Genomic DNA, 22,082 nt, shown 5'->3' with positions numbered 1-22,082 from the left:
GACGTCCCTAGGCGACTCTTTTATTTTTTATCGAAAAATTTCTTATATTTTGTAAAGTTTCGGTGACTTAATTATTGATACAAAAACCTCATAAACATATGATTGAAACATATAAATCAATGCTTTAATACAATCAAAATGCTGTGCCAACATTTCGAATCAATAGCGAAATCGTTGCGTTTCATTCAGGGGAAGAAAATGAGTTGAGTCGCGCAAAAGAAATTGGATTTCGTATTGACAAGTACACAGGTGAAGGAAGGCAAATACTATATATCAAAGATCGGGACTGGTTTTGCGAGTTATGGATAGATCTCCCAACCTTTAATGGTAATTGCTTTCGAGTAGATGGATTTCTTTTGTGCGATGACATGTGACGACTTAGAGGTGCTTTTAGATTATTAATCTTTCCAATGAATTAGATGGCCCAATGCTTTTAGTGTATATTTAGTTTTAATATCAATCTACACTGCTAAGTAGATTTCATTTGCAAAGTATTGAATCTGGTTCATTTCTAAAAACTACTTTAAATAATAACGAAAAACATGAACAGCATATTTTGTGTATAATTTGTAGGTTGTTTACAGACTCAGAACTAAATCTAAATATCCAAATGTTTTGAGTTTTCTTAAGTGATAATCCCGCCAATATTTGTCTTTTAAACAATTCGACAGGTGTTTCGCCTCTATACGAGGCATCCTCAGGACATGTTGACTCGCCAAAATTTTGGCACAAGACATGGAGACGATTTAAGAAAATTTATTGAAGTTACTTTGCGGAAATCCATATTTATACAAATTTTTTGAGTTTTCTTTAGTGTTAATTTCTACTAGTATTACCTACTAGTAAATAACTAAGTACTTAAGAATAATATTATGATATTAAAAGGATTACTTCTGCGAGAGTGAAAATAGAATCTCATTAATAAATAGAGCTGGTACCATTTGACTCTCAATATAAGAATTTAGCTCAAGATTATTAAGCTTTTGATAAAATTACTCGGACTTTTCTAGCGGAACTTAACAAGCTCTCAGTTTATTTTAAGCTTGGAGGTGTCTGTTCTAGTCCCTAACTCAGGTGACAAACTACCTTCCAAGCTCGCAGTCTCTCCTGGGATTCCCGCGGATCCTATGAACTACCATTATAATAATATTCTATGTTATCTTAATCTTTATTAGTCTTTTGTAAATATCTTTCTAATTATTATATTAATTAATATTTATCGAAGGAGGCGTTACTTTGCGGAAATCCATAATTATCCAAAAGACATTTCAGTCTCGTGCCAGAGTTTGACGAAGCAATATCTCCTGAGGATGCCTCGTGTAGAGGCGAAACACGTGTTTTATTGTTTGAAGACAAATATTTGCGGAACTAACACTAAAAGTACCGACGAATTGAGAACCTCCTCCTTTTTTGAAGTCGGTTAAAAAAAATGACTTTTGGTTAATTAATATTGTTAAAAGGTTTTAAATTATAACCTACCAAATACGATTCACGTTTTGTTATAAGTTTTTTTTATTCCATCGCTTATAGCCTTTTATGTATACTACTCGTAAGTGTAGTTTGTCATGTCTGGACCCAGATATTTATTGTTATGTAATAAGTTTATCACTTCCTTAAATGAACATTGGCATCATTATAACCCATATATAGATAGATACAGGGTATAAAGGTAGATAAACCATACACTTACAATACACTAGCGTATGGACGACCTGACAGCTCAATAATGGTCTATCGTGGCTGACTGTTTACCACTTGTTATGCATAATCGGCTACAGTAATAATTGATTCGCTTTTCTTTCCTATCTTTCTGTTTGTCTATACGCAACTATATTGTAAGTATAAGAGAAAAAAATATATAATTAGCTGACACCGCACACTTTTAACAGTCTGAATACAATCAACTAACCCTAAATTAAACTAAATCCAGTCCTTTAACCCTTGAACACCACACCCTCGTTTTTAGCCCGACGTTAATAGATTTCCCGTAACCAGCATTTCCGTACCTTCGGATGGAGTTCGGTGGTTCGGGGTGGGTGATGGTACCAATTTGAACCTTATTTTGTAGACATTAATTGCTATCAGATGTAACGGTTAGGGAGGCTCGTGAAAATATGGCATGCGATAATTGAACGTTAAAATGTTTGGCTCTGATCAAAGATAGTTGATAATTGAGACGTTAGGCCTTACGAAAGACGAACTGACTGCGGCCTAATACAGTAGATAAAGTAAAATACGGAATACGCACTGTAAGAGACAAGTAGAACCTGATCCTTATACTAGTCAATCCCGGTATACACGATTTTTTTTTATATTATGCCAATTAGAAATCCAAGATGGCCGCCATACAAAATTATGATTTCAACAATATGGATATCTTATCCGAGGTTCTCAAGGGCGATTTTGGGATCATTTTTGAAATCCAAGATGGCCGCTGCGCAAAATTATGATTTCAACAATATGGGTATCGTATCCGAGGTTCATGAAGGTGCAGAGAACGAATTTGGATAATTTTTGAAATTCAAGATGGCTGACGCGCAAAGTTATGCTATCAACACTATGGTTATCGTATCCGAGGTTCTCGAGGATGCAGAGAATGATTTTGGGATCATTTTTGAAACCCAAGGTGGCCGCTGCGCAAAATTATTACTTCAGCAATATGGTGTATATATTTGTTAAATCAAGATTGGAGAACTTACCACAAGGATACTAGTATAGATAATAGATGACACAATCACATGTAATCTGTTTGTAAGATAAAAAATAGCAACCAGTATTTCGCACTATCACTTACATTAACATGATAAAACACAACACCAGTGAAACAATTGTTGAGTGCTCGAGAATAATTAACGCTTATTTTCGAATGAAACCAATAATAAAATATACTTATAATACATAATATAATATTATGAGTAATGAGTACTGGACACTCGAAAATCGCCCCCCCGGGTTCACTTTATACTCGAAATGTATGTTTACTATCTTGTAATGGAACATAAGATTAATGAGATATTATTTGCATGTGAAATTCTACAAGGTTTCCCCATATATATGCAACCAAATCTTCATTGGAAGCTGGTGATCGTATTTGACTTTGACTCGCCAATCCCACAATTGAATCAGATTTTCTCCACAAAAATATGAGTTTTAACATAATAACGCAAAACTCATATTCATTTTTCAATATAAAAGTTTCTCAAATTAAATGCTCAATTTGCCAGTGAAAAACTAATCTACCTATATCTATATCGAGCCGCTTTTTACAATAAAAAGTTAAATTAGGCATTAATAGGTACCATAGAAATATTAAGATTCTACAAAAGAATTTGTCGTTAAGACATTACGAGCTGTATCGGCTACGACGACAATGGAGGTGAAAGTAGGAATATGCTGTGGATTGGGCAGTTGCGGTGGGGCTTACTGAAAGACTAGCGGGCTTGTTTGAGAGTTTTTTGAGAGGAATACTATAGTATTATGTATTAGTATTTACTTATTAGTATCACTACAGTACAGTTGTGAAAACTCTGAAGAGCCATTCATTCAAGTTATTTTCATCCTGTAATAAATACTACGCATGCAGCGCGAGAAGTTTATTCTAAATATGCACCAAGCATTTGTTAAATCAAGATTGGAGACTTACCACAAGGATTTATTTATTTATTTATTAAGGAAACAAACAGATACATCACTATAGTACAATATGTATATCCTACACAAAATGATATATCCTAGAATAGTTTCACTGAGAACAATATTGTAGTTTAGATAATAAATGACAAAATCACATGTATGCTGTTTGTAAGATAAAAAATGGCGATCAGCATGTCGCACTATCACTTACATTAACAGACGTATCTCCTGAACTGATGTGTACATCCATTGTGCTTACCTGAAATAAAAATGATTTATTTTATTTTACATTTTTTGGAAAACTTACAGCTAGGTTAAGAAATATAAGTTACATACATAATTACAGAAGGACAATTAAAAGTTTTCACAGATAGGAATCGATATATGATGTAAGAGTTAAGTGGATAACAAATACAAAAATTATATAAAATGATAAAGAGACAAAAAAAAAATTAACAAAATAACTCAAATTTACAATTACACCTTTGAAAAAGTTCTCGGTGAGGAGCTGTTTTACGTGCCTAATTGGAGTGGTGCACAAATCCAGGTCTAATAGTTTAGACAAGTCGTTGAAAGACCGACCAGTCCACAGTAGATTATTATTTTGTCTATAATTAGTTCTAGCTCCGTGAACATGCAGGCAGCATGGTTTAATTATTGTTAGCAATGTTATTTTTAGGGGAGCACAAGGGTCACGGGATAGAAAGTAAAAAATACCAGCCGCCAAGGACATCAACAATACTAGATGTCAAGAGATGCGGTGACGGTTTCTAAGAATGCTCTAGTCTTGAAGGTTCCTAAGTCAGTTCAGGAAAACAACAGACAGCAGGTGATTCCACTAAGTATCTGTGCGAGACAAAGAACTTGTAGTCAAATGCGTGATTTTGGAATACCAGACAACACCGTGATTCGGTTGAAATTTCAGACTTTGACGTAATGTCGGGTAGTAAAAATCGGCCGAATCGATGATTAAAGCCACTTCTTGTTGGGCACGGGGATCGGGTGTGGATCCAGCATACATGAATTGATGACTCTACTTGAAACGTAATCTCTTATAAATCCAGGAATAAGTCGAAGATAGATAACAAATTGTTCAAAATAGCGTTAAAGTATAGACACATATAACAGTTTACTTGTTGTATGAAAATATGCATCAATTCAATCAAACTGTAAGTAAATAAAGGTATTATGATAACAATTTAAATACTTAAAGTAATTGAAAAAATAAATATCTTGAAATTGACAACATAATCAGAGCTCTCGTTGACAGAATCATCCAGCCACCACAAGTAACGCCTTTTCATGCGGATGAGGCATGGACTAGCCTACGATTCCTAAGAGCATATTAATTATGGGAAGGTAATAACCCGTCACACGATCCCGCCATAAGCTATGAATGACATTTGCAAACACGACGAAACAGCCTGCGACGAGAATTCAATCAAATTACAAGAATAAGTATATATATTATAGTATGATTAATACTCGCAAAATACCTCTACTTGGGAGATTTTGCTGTAAATTATATATTAAAAGCTCAAAGTCTGTAGAACTCTTAGCCGAAGCTTCCTTATCATTTAAATATTTCTTTACAATGTAGTAGGAGATTATAAAAAGTTTTCGTTTGATATTCTCTATGGACATCTTGAGAAAAATTTCAAATATGCTCTCAGGAAGGTTATTATCAAATTGAATAGTATTGCTTATTATGGCATTACAGTTTGTTTTTGTGTTTGGTATAATTTCTTTATTAGTATTTCTTATATAACTAGTCTCTACCCATAAATTTTGTTGCATTTAAAAATACAAGTTTTATTTTTTTGAATTAAATTTTGGATTGCGTTTACTATATTCAAGACTTTCATCATTTCTCGCCATTTCAAATATTTTTTTGAGGTAAATTTTAAAACAATGGGGTGCTTAATAAAACAGAATTGCAGACAAGTCGGTTTGGAGCTTTCGGTCCTTTTTATGATACTTTAGAACTGACTGAGCGTCACATAGAAATTATATTTTATTTGTAGTTTTTTTACAATTAAGAAGTAATTTAATAGTTTCAAACCAATACACGACATTAGAAAGAGCATTGTCAACATCGTCAAAATTATTTGAACAATGGTTCATTTTGTACAATATCAGCCAACAAAACAAACCCATATTTATCCTTCCCGTATAAGAGGTCATTAATATAAATAGGAAACAGGATACGTCCTAAAACAAACCCTGTGGAACCCCCACTTTTATAGTGCATCTAGAAGATCTGTTTCCATTTCACTTTACCGTTTGTAATCTATAGTTTAGATAGCCGGTGCCTACTTCTAACTGAACGAACATGTTTCTTTAAAATGTAAGGCAGTCGCCTATAGTAACCCCTTCTATCCGTACGCGTCATAGATGATTAATGATCGGATTAATTTACACGTTAATATGATTTTATCAAAAAATTGACTTTTTGATTAATCGTTGTCAGATGCTAGAATGTAACTATTTTTATGTCGACCAAGCAACTAATACTTCGTATGTTTCACTGTAAATTATTGTTCTGTTTTCGAATTGAGTACGGTAATTGTTATAGTATATGCAAACTCCTAACAGTGACAAAATTTTCGATTATAGTAATATACAATTATATGGATTTAGAGGAAATTATATATTTTAAAGTTATTTTGATGGCTTTCCAGCCAATATCTGGTCCACTATCCTTGATGATATATCGATGGTTTTTCAACAAGGTGTGATGTTGTCTTTAGTCGATGTTAACTTAACATTTAGCATATCGTGTTTCTAACTATTTGTTCTAACAGACTAAAATATATATAGTGATAACTATTGAAGGTATTCCCTCAATATCTACTAATGGCAAATCAATAAAAGACCTCTTCCTTAATTTGAAATCTTATAAAGTGAAAGTAATTTTATAATCTTAAACCGTTACAATTTATTTAATTATTAAGTTAGCTCAGGGCATTCCGGAAAGTCTCTCCTGAACGCTATATATTTGTACAATAAACCTCTCAACAATAATCTCGACAACCGTTCGGCGCTCGACAACAGTACAAATAATTCGAGCAAATAGTGGATTGTGATGTCAAAGTTTCTACGACATGTCACATTATGGAATTTACATAATAATTGTACCTGATGTGAGACTCACAGTCAGAGCTGTCTGTGGCGAGGATGTTACATTGTGACTATCACGTGACGCGTAGGATTAACTCTCTCGTCAGTGTAGGAAAGACTCACGGTCGGCTTGACTACTGGTGCTTAAAAGGCATTTATTTTCGCAAAATTGATTCCCTTAAAATTATTTTTTATGTCATTTCTAATGTACTAGGTACTACTACCGCTTAGGAAACAAATAGCGCTCTGAGAGAGAAGAAGCGACGCAAGAAACTCTCCCAGCATTCATTTTTTGCGCTCTTTTCAATAATAATATACAATGATTTCTAACGCTATAAAATAATCACTTAGATATTCAGCTGTGGTGTAAAGGGATTGACAACAGAGCAATTTTTTTATAAAACATTTACATTTATTTATAGATAATTCCTGAACAGTGGCTGGGACTTTATTATAAAAGTGTATACATCTTAAAACTATTATGTATCTTATGAAGCCTACTAGAATTAGTTACAAGCAATGCCTTATTTCGAGTGTTATAATAATGAAAATCACTATTTAGAGCAAAAATGTGACTTTTTTGTGAACAAATATTAAATTTCATAAATGTACAGACAATGAACAGTCATAATATTTATTTCTTTAAATTTTTCTTTGATAGACTTTCTATAATCAAGCTGATACATAGCACGAACAGGTCTCTTTTGAATTTTCAACATAATATCGTGGATGGTGGTGATACTGTACCGGAATTAGGAAAGTTCGTCAATGTTACTTGACCTGATCAGAAATACGCATTATGGTCTGTGAATCTAGGAAATAATATTATTTATAATTAAATATGTATAGGAAATTTAATAGCGGTCAGGAGAGATCATATTGTTCGGATGACGTCTGATGGTCTGAAATCAGTAACTAAGAAATATTTTATAGATCAACCTGAGAGGCGTGTGTATCTGATTCCTAATCAATACGGAAGGCATTTTTTTTTCTAAATTTCTTAAGTACCTTAAATGATGTATACTTATAACTAACATGATTTTATAAAAAAGTGGTGATGAATTTGTCAGAAACCATTGCAAATGTACATAAAATTAAAAGTGACAATTAGGAAATTGTGTTGGTGTTTAAAACCGTAAGCATTCCATTTATCATGCAAATTAACTATTCTTTTATTTTAGTATCGCTGATTTTTTGTATTTCTTTTTAAATTATAAACTAAATTCATCTTTGTCAATCAGCTCGTCTTCCATTAAAAGTGAACTGAAGTACCGTATTTACTACTGTGTTTCGTTGGTCCTATTGGTTGGGTATTTGAAGATGTTATTACGCTCGGCCCGTCAGACATCGTACTGTGTATTTTGTTTCTTTTATGGACAGCAGTGACAAGCTTGGAATACGAGCCCAACTTGACTTGTCGATATCACAGTATTTCACCGAACTCATATGGCTTCGAGTGTTACCAACTCTCGTGCGGCGCATGCCTACAGCGATGTGCAAATCTCCAGGCGACTCTAGCCATCGACAGAGGATGTCACTTCCTTTGAAAATGGTCTGATTGCTACGTACTAACGGAGAAGGCAACATCTTACGGCTTTAAAAACACACACTGAAGATATAAATGGTTCATCGTTTGAGTCAATTAGAGTGTCGTTGGAAATGCTTGAATGCTTTTAGCTAGGTATCTATTGTCTGACACACTGACCTGACTGACGTCAGATGCTAATTATGATCTTTTTTATGTTTGAGTTTGTGATCATTTTAAATTTTAATGATTGTTGATATTTAACCAGAGAAAATCGAAGCTAGATATTGGCAGGTAACTTTTTGCCACTCTCTTAAGTCAAAATTAATATGTTCGACATTTTGCAAAACATTTATACATTCTGAGTGAAGTGAAGCAATTAAACAATGGTACCGTCAGAAACTCAAACATTGATCAATTAGATTAGTTTATGGAAACGGAGGACAAACGAGCGTACGGGTCACCTGATGTTAGGTGATCACTGCCACCCACATTCTCTTGCAATATTAGAGGAATCACAAAAGCGTTGCTGGCCTTTAAGGAAAGTACGCGCTTTTTGAAGGTACCCATGTCCAAACACACAAAAGGTACACATGTGTACACTTAAAATATAAATCGAATGTGACTGATAGGTCATGCAAGTATTAAGTGGTAAATTTCCCTCGAATGATTTGTACCTACAAAATCTACTGTCAGTAATAAGTCAGCAATTGAGTGCCTCAAACAAAAACAACCCGCCGAAACACCACGGGATGTCCCCGCGGTGATGATGCTAACACGCTCATAACAAGCTCTAAATATTTACCGATCGTCAAGACGGGAATGTTAAGCAGTCTTCAAAGGATTACCGGCCGCATAGCCAATAGCTGTATAAAAATTCAAGGAGCGTCTAAAAAGCAAACAGTTACCCCACGACCGCTTACAATACTCCCCCATTCGATTATAAGGAAGAAATAAAAAACTCGCCCCATCTCTATTTCATAATTTGCATCGCTAACGTAAATAAATTTAAAATATTGCATAGAAGCCTTATTGCTTCCCCTCGCTAGAAGAATCAATCTTCGCATTTGGGTTATATTTACGAATGGTAAATATTTCGCTAGATTTAATGCTCCGTGCATGATTTCATACTTCCCAATGCTATTAAAAGTTACGAAAGTTAAGGGAATGGATTAAACAAATGAGTGCATCCGATTTATTACTTTATGTTTCCTCCTTTACTCTATACATTTAATATATTATTATTAAGAATCTGTAAAGTACAATATTGATTATTACAATTCTCAATTTCAAAATATTTATTTATCATTACTGAAGTTACATTAACAATCTTTGTTTTCTTGAAATTGTATGATCAATGTTTGAAGTAAAGTTTTAACAAAATTTGAAACAGTACATAATCAAGTTGTAAAATAATCTTGAAGGTTACGTATTTTTCATCAGTTGATAGTTATCACACAATTTATTCTACCTATCAATTCTACCTTTTTTCGGTACTTCGAAATTCTGATTCACAAATAGCCATACATGATACTGAATGAAACTCTGCTGTAACGCTCGAATATGTAACACTCGTTCAGGTATACGACAAGGACTTTATATCCTAATGGTTAGTAGTAGAGTTGTATGATTATGAATTAATTCTTATTATTAACCTTGCCTTGATAAAGTTTTCACTTCTGTCATTTTATTTTTCACAGCGGTGGATTTACAGTAGGGGCAGTTGGGGCAAGTGCTCAGGGCGGCAAATTTTTGAAAGTGAAAAAAAAATTTTTAGTCTTATCGAGATTGCTCAATATAATTAATTAATTCTGTTAATTAATAATGTTTGGTATTACTGATAATTTAAGAAATTCAATTTATCCATTATTTGTAAATTATAATTTTGGCACGTTTAGTCAAAATTAATAACAAAAAAGATTTAATCAATTTATTTCCTTGGAGATTTAAAATAATAATAGATTTTTTTATTTTGTGGAATCAGAGAAATTTAATTAGTATTTTATATTTTTACTTTAAGTAATAGTCCAGTATTGGGGCGAATTTTTTTCCGGTGCCCAGGGGCGGCATTAAGTTTAAATCCAGCCCTGGTTTTTCACCAGGTAATGTAAACAACAGACGCTTCATTAAAATGTGCAAATTTTATATTAATCATTATTAAAAGATATGTTAAGTGTGGAAACTCCACGGAGTCTCTGTGTTAGTTTTTGGGTGGCCGTAGCACAATCAGTCGGTAGCTGTGATGCGATGGTAAGTTCAATGCAATAGCACGAGTGTCCAGCGCGGGGGCTTACGTAATAAATTTCTATTTATTATTATTTCTAAATTTATATTCTAATATCTCTTGAAATTGAATAATGTCAGTCTTTAAAATGGCTTTATCTAATGTATTCTGCTCAAAGTGGAGTTAATGGATTCTTATAACCTTGTTTCAAAACGATAATCAGTATAGCAAATTGTTAAAATATAAAGTGAAAATCAAATTGATTAGGGGTCCAACTAACAGCCCGTTGATGGCAAGAGGGATTATATGTGACACATCATATTTAAATTACTGTCTCCACACGACAGACCAAGTAAATCAGAATCCAATTTGAATCTTACGTGAAGCAGTTCAGCAAAAGTACAAAATACTTTTGCTGAACTGCGATATAATCAATGAATATGCATTTCTTGAATCTTACAAACAGCTTGAGAGCCAGTCCTCTAAAGCGACTGGAAATAATTGTAATTTTGCTTTCCGAGAAAATTCCCGTCTACAAGAGTTTTAAACGTTCAATAGAAGCGGTCACCCTAATCTCGCAGAGTGGGCTCGTGTCGACTGCAACGACGCGGACGATCCAATCTGATCACCGCTGCCTCTCGTCGACTCTCCGTCTTGTGTGCATTAGGTCTACAATCTATATGATATCGCTGATTATCCATTTGCTAACCACTCCGATAACATTCTAGTTGAAAATATATACATTTATCACAATCTATTTAAGTGAACGATATACTAAATAAGAGTATAACTTGTAATAGCCGAAAAAGGACGACAAATGAGTGTACGGATCACGTGATGTATGATTGAAGTGATGACCGCTACCCATGCGAATCACAAAACATGTTGTATCGTCCTGGAAATATCTTACCTTTAATACCCGCCAAAACGAAAATTTCTTATCGAAACCCTGTTATTTTAATTGTTACTCTATAAACTACTTTACCAACGTTACTAATTATACGTTAATTTCATTACTTCTAGTGAATAAGGTGAATATAATATAGAAACTTATTTAAAATTATAATCATAATTTGTAAAACCTGGTGTTTATCAAAATTGAAAGAAGGTTCATAATTATTTAATCAGCGTTTAATAAAACGTATGTGAATATTTTAAGTATTTAAAACAATTATATCTTTGATCCATCTTATATTCTGATGATTCAAGTTGAGAGCTGGGATATTTTTTACTGGTTTCATTCTGATTCCAAAACTGTCAATTGTCTCCTTATTCCGTTTAAAATATTATTACTTGATTACTATCCTTAATAGGCCCTGGGTCAGATTTATAATTATTATATTATCTATAAATTTAAAGAGGTACATAATATATTTATGTTATATAATATCATCTTAATAAATGTTTTATCATCTTCAATAAATAAAATAAAATAATTTTAAAATAGAGTTGTATTACAAAAAAGTAAACTTAAATAACTTAAACATATTTCTCTTTTGAGTATTAAACTGAAACATATAAACATATTAGTAAAATGTATAACTTCACGAAATTATATCAAGACCTATGTTAAATTAATGATTTCTTATAGTGGGTTCTTAGAAATATTTTAACATGAATAATATTCATGGTGGCAATGTGGTATTATATGTTTACTATTTGACACTGTGTTATTTGAAACAGTCAATCATTCACTCTTCTGATCCGGCTCGAAGGACCACTCACGCCTTTTTATAATATTAGAATATTTAACCTCTGTTTAAAAATGGTGTCACTGAAAACTACAGTAAATTGTGCATTAAGAAACAATTAACTAATAATGAGAAACACAGTCGTAAAATTATAAATCTGGATTTCAAACAGCTTATCACTAAACAGCTTGACATGAAAAAATCTAATTACTGCGTAAAATTAAAAGCAGCAAGTAGTTCTGCGAGAGCGTCGCTGACAGCAGCCAGTAATTAAACCTCGGGACGGGTTTTTTTAGTTAGAATTCAGAATACGGTTTTAAGTAATGACACGCTCAGCTCTACGCCTTGAGAGATTTCACTGCTTCGGAAACGGATTGCTGAGCACGGACTGAGAACAGCCGAGGTATAGAGCCGCCTTGAGTCTTTTATTTATACTATTAAATAAATATTTTACCGATCACTAGTACAATTTCGACGCATTAATGATCTTGATTTTTTTCTTTTTGATCTGATAATTGTTTAGTTTATTTATATATATGACTAGCTGACCCGACAGACTTTGTTCTGTATATAATAAATAAAATAATGTTTTTATATGAATTTGTCAATTAAATATCATCACATCAAAAATTACTTCGTAAAATATGCACCCTGCTGTCGTAATGAAATTGTTTCACAGCAGAACTGTCAAACCGTGCGTCAATAAATTCTCTCATAGAAATTATGTATGGACACATCAAAGGAAAAACAAATTTGTTGTTTTTAATTAATTTAGCAGCATTTTCCTATTTATTCACATTTTAAACCTTCTCTGGACTTCCACAAATAATTCAAGACCAAAATTAACCAAATCGGTCCAGCCGTTGAAGAGTTTTAGCGAGACTAACGAACAGCAATTCATTTTTATATATATAGATAGATAGATGAGAAGTAGTTCTGGTCGCGCCAATAGATGCAATCTTAACTTGATTTGTTACTCTAGTAGTCTATGAACTTAAAAAATTAATACGAACAAATTAAGTAAACATCAGTGTCTCGTACCTTCATAATAATTGTACAATTTTGGATTTGACGTCGCAATTATATTGGCTTTAAGTAGATTTAATAATAATCACTTGTAAATAGTATTACTTCGAGCAAAATTCAATTTTTAGGAAATATATAACATTTTCAAGAAAGGAAATATTTTTGTAACTAGAAAACTAGGTGAGTAGGTCATCGCAGTTTGTTCTGAACTCACAATTTCTATATTAACTGGCTGGTGAACTGACGCGGGACGGTCGCAAGAGATGTACTCATAGTGACTGCTTCACGTGCCACGTGTCACGTGCCACCAGGCTGGCCTAGACCCGCGCTATACAATTAGGTTCATTTAACATTATTCTTCATATTGCTTCTGGATTTTAGTAATATTTTGTACGTTGGTATGGATTGGAAAATTATATTTGTACAATTATATATGTTACTAGCTGATAACCGCGACTTTGTCCGCGTACACACATGACTGAGCTTATAAAATTTGTTATTTCAAAAAACTTTAATAACTTTATATAAAGATATCGAAATATTTTTTTAAAGAAAAGGGCCAAGTGTTTAAGGAATAAAAGAAAGAAGACTTAATTGAAATCTATCTCGTATCTCTTCTGTGATGCGAGCATCAATGAATTACCTCTGTAATAAGAGTTAAAGCTGTATTTATAATATTGTGATGCTATGGTTATTATAACGCCAAATGACGTACAGTGACATGTGATTGTGTTTATAATTATATGAAATTAAAGTCACAGAATTATACCATACGGTATTTTAACAGATTTCCGAACCGTAGATTATTAGAGGAATTTCAAGAGCCTGGCCATTTAGGTGTACAAAACAGTTTCATGTTTAGTCATTTTTCAACCCTGATTTAAATCATCAAATACTAGTAAAAACTCTTTCGTTGGCTTGAACTAAGCTATAATAACACTTACGTTGTCAATAGCCTACTATTGTTCCAGTAGATAGATAGTACATACTCTAGAGTAGTTTTAATTGACTTACTATGAACAGCTAGACTCCCAATTGCCTATTAAAGAGTCGTCAAATATGTCCGTACGTATACATTAATTTATTCGGATAACATTAAAACATTCTTTCAAGTTAACACCTTATTTCGTCGTAGTAATGTTCAAAGTATGTTGTATAATATTAAAAGAAGATTTATTAGATTAGGTACTGATTATGATGCCAAATGCGATCGCGATGTTTTAACAATTGGAATGTAATTAATAAGCAAAATGATTAAAGATCAAGTTAGTTAGATAATTTTGTTAATTTAAAGTGGCGTAAAACTTACGTGAAATACGACACTACATCCTTTTAAAATTTGGATATTGTTATTTGGTTTATTCAACACTTTGTCATTGCGTGGCATTGTATTCAAAGCGCGGTCGAAACAAAACTGAACTAAAACGCTGCCTAATAGACGTGGAGGCATAATATTGATTTGGAGATTTTTTTAACGTAATTGTGAACGTAAAATAAACAACTAGTCTAGTTGTTTATTTTACGACAATGGTAGTTTTACATTGATTATTTTGCAAAAAGGCACAGAAACCTGCAGCAAGTCTCGCGCTAGCACCAACGATTATCGTCAGAAGATCCATCAAAAGTTAAAGTTGTTTTAAAACAAAACAGTGAGTTATGAATATCAAAGAAGCTAACCTAAAAGCGTGCTTTAAAATATTATGCTTATCTGAAACGAAGTCCCTTTTACCGCAGTATTTGTGAAGTTTTAAATGTGCTTCTCACTTAGCTGCTACATTCGGCTTTCATTACGTGTTACTGCTCACTGCACAGTTTTGATTACTGGCTAACAGCGTACATGTATTATGCATTCAGAAGTGTTACATACTTTCTCAATATGTCACGTCATGGTTTCTGTTATGGTCAAGAGGTTCTTACTTTCTACACTCGCATTATATATGTTCCGGTTACAAAATATCCTTAAGTTACTAACATAATATATTATACATTCTCAAGTAATTTTCTCCTATTCTTCATCAGAGACGAATCTATTTTACACATTTTTTTTAATGAAAAAAAGGGACGAGACGAGCAGGACGTTCAGCCTATGGTAATTGATACGCCCTGCACAATACAATCATAAACTATTAGCTTATTCCTTTTATTTTAAACGAGACAATGTAAGATAACAGAGTATTTACTAGACTCTGATTACAAAAACATGAATATAGGTATGGATACTTCTTGAAAAATTCGTAAATTGTCGACAATGTTAACACAAATATTATCCCGCCAAGGGGGTGCAGACGTTCAAACGTCCTGACCAATAACGAGTACGAAATATGCGTGAAGCCGCAATATTACAACATTTTGGCCAAATATAATCCACAACCGATGCTGTGTTTGTCAGCGACACGCGCGGTGTTCGCGACATGAGGGCCCATTGTGCGTACTGCGCGACGCGCGTCAAATATACAACAGTGAGGTCACGATCGCCTCCATATCGATAACTTTAATTTGATATTTAACCGACTTCAAAAACTAGGTGGTTCTCAATTCAACTGTTGGTTGTTACATATCTATTGATTTTTACTTCGTGTTTAGCAACTAAATAGCGTATTAAAGCATGAAGACGAGGTAAGATAATTGAATAATAAAAAATATTGTAAGTTATTAATATTTGTGGATCTATAGACCTATCGACACTATAGTGTGCAACCTCCGTACTTGTCATGATGATTGCTCTCGCATGATTCTGATGATCGTGTAGTTTTTTATTATTTAATATTTGTGAGAATAAATGGGCAAAATATGGCAAACATTGTCACCTTATGGCAAGTTAAGAAACAGCCGCCTGTGGACATCTACAGACGCGTTGCCAACGGTCAAAGTGACAATATTTCAACGTCATATTCGCTCGTTATTAACCCAAGCACTTCCTCCAAATAATCTCAACGAAATGCCAATCAAATTATATAAAGTTAATCTTTGTGAGCTCAACGATGACTGTGACCATTATTTTAAGGTCTCATAGAACAATACTTAATATGCTGATGAACGTCAATAGCATACTTTTAAAGTGAAACTTTAATTACATCGTCTCAATCTTTTTCGTCTGTGTGTTGCATGTCGCGTGACGGTCGGGCGGAGCCTATAGTTTGCAGCAGCTGACCGTGTAGTGTATAGACTATTACTCATTTGTGCCAGTTATCCACGCTATTTTGTTTGTTTTTGTCAGTGTTTAATGTAAATGTTGTTATTTATTAAAGTGAAACTTTTATTTGCTTTTGGTAAACAACGACACAGATAGTTAGTCTATAAAAACTGATCAACGAGAAAAAAACAAATATAACAAACAATTTTTAGTTAAATGTCTATAATCTGAAAAAAAAAATTCACTTTTACCGTGGTTTCATAAAACCACACAATCCTTTTTATTAAAAACTGAATAAAGTACGAACTTTGCAATCTGCTGTCAACACCGGCCTGCCTAAATCGAACATAAAAATAAGGCAGTCGATGTTATTGACACATCACTACACGTAATGATGCATTATGCTGCATTGGCGTGGAGGGTTGGGAGCTCTATTGTACTGTAAGGTGTTAAGCAACTATTTTCGGAGGCGCTTCTGTGCGAAAATAGAGGTTCTTTTCGTGAAACCCCCGAGTTCCGTCACATATTTGTCGATTTTTTATCTTCGACCCCTTAAGGGGTTACATTGAGGCTGCGTATGTTATGATAACAAAATGGTTGTTATAATATTACATTGTTGTAACTTTACTTGTAGTTTTATTATTTATTTAAATAAGCAAATGCATTTTGCACATATTTTCAAAGAAAACATTAAATAATGGATTAAATTGGAGTGGAATTCGGAAAAGTATTTTAACTTTATTCCCTCTACTCATCCCCTGACAGGGAAATTTTTGAAAAAGCCCAATAATTATTTGTCTCTTTGGTTAAAGAGAATTCTGAACTCTTTCATTTGATTTTCGCATACCAATCTTATAGCACTATTTTCATCTATTAAGCGTTTAAATTATTAAATATTCATACTTAACGGATATGCGCCATAGCCAAATCCGTTTGCTAAATTTTCAGGTTTCAGGTTTCAGAAACTTTAATTATCTCAAAAAGAATTACAAAATTCACTTACTGAGATAATACTATTCAAGTAACAAATATAAAAAAAATATATGATACATAAATTAAAAACAATAACAAAATAACATCTACTATCGAAGTGATTGACTTATAGGGACCTACATAGATTATATTTTTTTATTTTTATTTTACAATAATATTACAAATAATTCAAGTTATTTACTAAAATAACACAATTTAGTTATTGTGTTTACGAAAAACCTTTAAAATGTGTGTTTTTAACAATTTTTTAAAAGTATAATGAAAGATTATTAAATTTAAGACATACGTCCAGGCTAAGACTAAGCAGTGCGAGGAACAAACCTTACAGAGGTAGTGGGTGCAGCAGCCGGTGTTGTTAGCAAGGAAAGGTTTGGATTGTGGAGACTCTCGTGTTCGGTGTTGTGTGGCCTGTTAATTGCAGCGGTGGCGCAGTTGGTAGAACCTTTGATTGTCAATACGAGGCTCTCGGTTCGATCCTCACTCGCCATGTTAATAATAATATATTAACTCGGTTTTGGAATTCATAATATTATGTAAGTTCATTACGCGCTTTATAAGGTGTCGGTAATCACCTACAGTCACGTGACCTGTATGTATATTTGTTTGTTTTCCTCTTCCATAAGTAAATAAGAATGTGTATATATCGATAAGCTAGTATGTTATAATTAATATCAAGATCAAAACGAAAATTTGAGAAGAAATATTATGACAATAGATCACTAACTTTACCCATAACTACATAGTAGAGTACTTGTCTATACGGAAAACTTTAATTATATGTTAAAAGGATTAATACCTTAATCATTATGTTATATAAGTTACGACTTAGAAAGAGAATAAAGTTAAAACAAGTCTAAAATTCTTAAAAACCTAAGTACTAAGAAGTACTTGTGCATTTCTGTTTTCCTACATTAAGACTTTTCCTTATTTATATACACTTGCTGAGCTCGATTAAGTCAATAACAAGTAAATAAGCCACGCCGCTTATGTGGTATATATTGCCTATTGTTAAATTAAAATTCTTGAAAAGAAGTTGTTAACAAATAATGGTACTATATAGAGTGCGGACTGGCCGCGGCATCGAGCAAGGGAGCCAGCGAAAGATTTAAATGAAAATTAATTTTATAATCCGTGGAAAATAACATTTGCATAGTTAAAATGTTGTATATTTATTAATAATTTAAAAAAATTGTACTAACAGAAGCGTCGCTAGCGTAACGGTAAAAATAAACATGTACAATTTAGAAATAAGAATGCGGTGGAGCCTTATTTATTTATCTGAACGCGATAAGCACAAAAACTGCCTAACAGATTTCCATGTGGCATACTCTAATAGAAGAAGAAACTATGTATATTATTTATAAAGAAAAACTCGAATAAAATATATAGAGATACTAGCTGACCCAGCAAACGTTGTGTTACCGATATTAAAATCGCGATACAAATGTAACTGTTGATCGTAGCAGGGTGAAAATTTGAAGTTGTATGTATTTTTTAATGTTGACTCATAATCAAATAAATTAAAAAAAAATGTCAAAAAAATTTAAAAAAAATCGTGTGGACCACCCTTAACATTTAGGGGGATGAAAAATAGATGTTGTCCGATTTTCAGACCTACCCAATATGCATTCAAAATTTCATGAGAATCGGTCAAGCCGTTTCGGAGGAGTTCAAAGTTTAACACCATGACACGAGAATTTTATACATATATTAGATAGAGATGATATTGTTAGGAATTTGTCGCAATTTATATACGGCATAGTTTTCATAACAACGATACGAAATTCCTACGAATTTTAGGCTTGTTGGTATTTCCAATGTCTTTGACACATTATTATTTCGATCGAACTGACTAAAAGTCTGTCGAGTCACCTATTGTAGAAAGCAGAAACTTTGCGAATATTATTTAATAGATGTTGGCTGTAAATCGCGATCGCTTACAACACAAGCCACATTTAAATAGGCATTTACAAGCCGTTAGCGAAGTAACTAAGGATTTCGAAGTCAGCGCTTCAAAGGAACGTGTATTGATGACTTTAATAATTAAAGCCTCCGTTTTGTTCCGCGTTCAAAATGTTAGAGAGACCGCCACCGGGACCGCGATCGCGACTTTTAATGCCTTCACTATTACTATAATTAATGAATCGCTCTAATTGCGCACTTGGCCTTGTATATAGACCTATTGTGGATGGAGCGACCCATTCATTTTTATTTAGCAAAAAGTAGAACAAACGAAAGTACGGGTTACCTGATTTTTCTCTGGCAACAGCAGAGGATTCACCGGAGCGTTGCCAGACTTTAAGAAAAGCATACGAACTTTTTTCAAGATACCCATATCTTAACGTCCTGGAAACACCGCACAAGGAAGCCACAAATAACACTCATTCCAGGATATTTTTTTTTAAGATGATAAGGTATGAGACGAGCAGGGCGTTCAGCTGATGGTAATTGATACGCCCTGCCCATTACAACGCATTGCCGCTCAGGATTCTTGAAAAACCCAAAAATTCTGAGCTGCACCAAAATTGCGCTCGTCACCTTGAGACATAAAATGTTAAGTGTCATTTGCCCAGTAATTTCACTAGCTACGGCGCCCTTCTAACCGAAACACAGTAATGTTTACAAATTACTGCTTCACGGCAGAAATAGGCGCCGTTACGGTACCCATAACTTAGCTGGCATCCCGTGCAAAGGAGCCTCACACTGGTGGTTGAAAACCGCACGGTGGAGAAACGCTATACATCTAGATGGAGGGGATGATAACCTAATTTGTTGCGCATCGTGCGAATTCCATATTCGGTGGCAGGAATCATATCAAACAGTTGTTCGAAACACTCCCCATGATAAATGCGGTAGAAAACATTGCGCTGGATCTACAACTATACGAACGGCTCTGCGTTGAACTCGGTCAAATAGTTGGAGCTAATACTGGGACGCGCCAGACCAGAGGTGTTACTCCATATTATGTGGCCGGACCTGCGCTTTGTAGAGCGCTAGAATGTGGGCCGGCTGGAAGTATTGCCGTGCTCTATTTATCCAGCTTCTTCGAAGCAAATTTGGCTTTGCCTTCCATATGACTGTGGAATTGGTAATCGAGACCAAGACCCAGTATTCCGATACTGCGCGAGGCTTTAAGGGAAGTGTTGTCAAAATCGGCGTTTTAAATGGAAAACGCATATATTTTGAGTAGTTAGTAAACGAAGCGAAACGTTTTCAGTGCAGAACACTTGCTTTTTCCGCTAAGATTCGCCTTCAATCAATTCAATACGTGTTTTGCCTCTACACGAGGCATCCACAGGAGATGTTGACTCGACAAATTCTGGCACGAGACTCAGTGAGTCTTAGGTAACGTACCTTTTGATATCAGTTCAAAGTTTTGTGATATTTTTTTAATAGTTACTTAATAATCGCCTGGTCACTCTTAACGATTACATCCTCAATAATATATGCAAACGTTTAAAATCCGGATTCTGTAATATATTTGTATGAATATAATACAAATGTTAGTCTGTGAATATATAAAAACGTCCATTATATAGGACACAACAAAGGTATAAAACCTTCGAATATAATTTGTTTCTTCCATCAAAGAAAGAAACTAATATAATTGAATCCAGATTACGAACCTCTTTTCCGGGGACTTGAAATTCAACATTATTACGCTTCCATTTCTCGAGCCTTTGAGGCCAAGTATTTCCATAAAAAGAAACTTTTCGTCTACAAAATTATGATTCAATTAGTATTAAAGGATTGAAAATCTCAAAGGGACTCAATTTTTCGGGTCTGGCGAGTTCAGCCGATACTTTTTTGTGCTCCGGAGCGAACTAAGCTTCACCATCTCACGGCCCTGTGGCCTCGCGCCGGGGAACTGTGCCGACACTTTTGTGTTGTAATAATTTTAATGTGCGTGTTTGACTGTCATCAATATAAGCTCAGGATGATCCTGTTACCAGAAAGTATTCTTCATGTTTTTCAAATTAAAGTCTCTTATAAAATGCTCACAAAATACATTTATTTATTTAAGGAGATTGTGGATTAGTACATCTACTGCACTCAATAACTCTAGTTTTTACGTATTCATTTACATTTAATTTTTGACTTACTCGTGTAATGTGCATTACTTTTAAGTATTTTTACCTTTGAGAATTTTTGTTGGGACACTTTAAATGTTATATTGTAGTTAAAATTATTTGTAAAACAATGAATGGGGCTGTAAATGTTGATTTATAGGAGTAGCAATGAGTTTCTTGCTACTTATTCACATTGAAGCTATTGCGAAGTGGAGGTAAATGTAAAAAGAAAAGCAATCTTGACATTCATAAGTGTCATTTCTTTGACCTACTTGAATAAAGTAATTTTGATTTTGGATTAGATTGGACTGTGGATCTTGTCTGATTTAAGTGAGGTAGGGCCGCTAGGGTCACTCCTGACAATGAATTAAACGCTGATAGCGTAGTTAGCAGCACGCACAGACGTTGACGACATCCATCAGAGGTAATTCCAGATATTTGTTATACTGCAAGTCCCAACAGGGCGCGGATTAAGTGACGAATTATACATTTTTTACACTTCCCAACGTCGCGATTATTCCGCTTGGTTCGTTACTTTGAGTTATTCGTCTTGAGGATTAGGGGGCGCTCCAGAGAATGAAATTTCACGTAATTCCTTTGGTGGATTAATACTGCAGTGTTGATACTCGTACAAGCGAGGCATCGGAGGGCTGCGCGATATTTTATT

General features: G+C 33.8%; 1 protein-coding gene across 4 annotated transcripts in view; it reads right to left on the bottom strand.

The window, feature by feature from the left end:
- The window catches only part of LOC126975821 (teneurin-m), a 243,062-nt gene that overhangs the window by 117,697 nt on the left and 103,283 nt on the right, over window positions 1-22,082 (bottom strand). Inside the window, exon 3 of one of the 4 annotated variants that reach the window (XM_050823842.1) lies at window positions 3,845-3,892. The exons of the other annotated variants lie outside the window; for them this stretch is intronic. The gene's annotated coding sequence lies outside the window, so the exon portion shown is untranslated. The remainder of the gene's footprint in view (window positions 1-3,844; window positions 3,893-22,082) is intronic. 4 annotated transcript variants of the gene reach the window in all.

The sequence above is a fragment of the Leptidea sinapis genome, chromosome 38, assembly GCF_905404315.1.
Source record: "Leptidea sinapis chromosome 38, ilLepSina1.1, whole genome shotgun sequence".
NCBI lineage: Eukaryota > Metazoa > Arthropoda > Insecta > Lepidoptera > Pieridae > Leptidea > Leptidea sinapis.
This window is presented reverse-complemented; position numbering and strand designations above follow the sequence as displayed.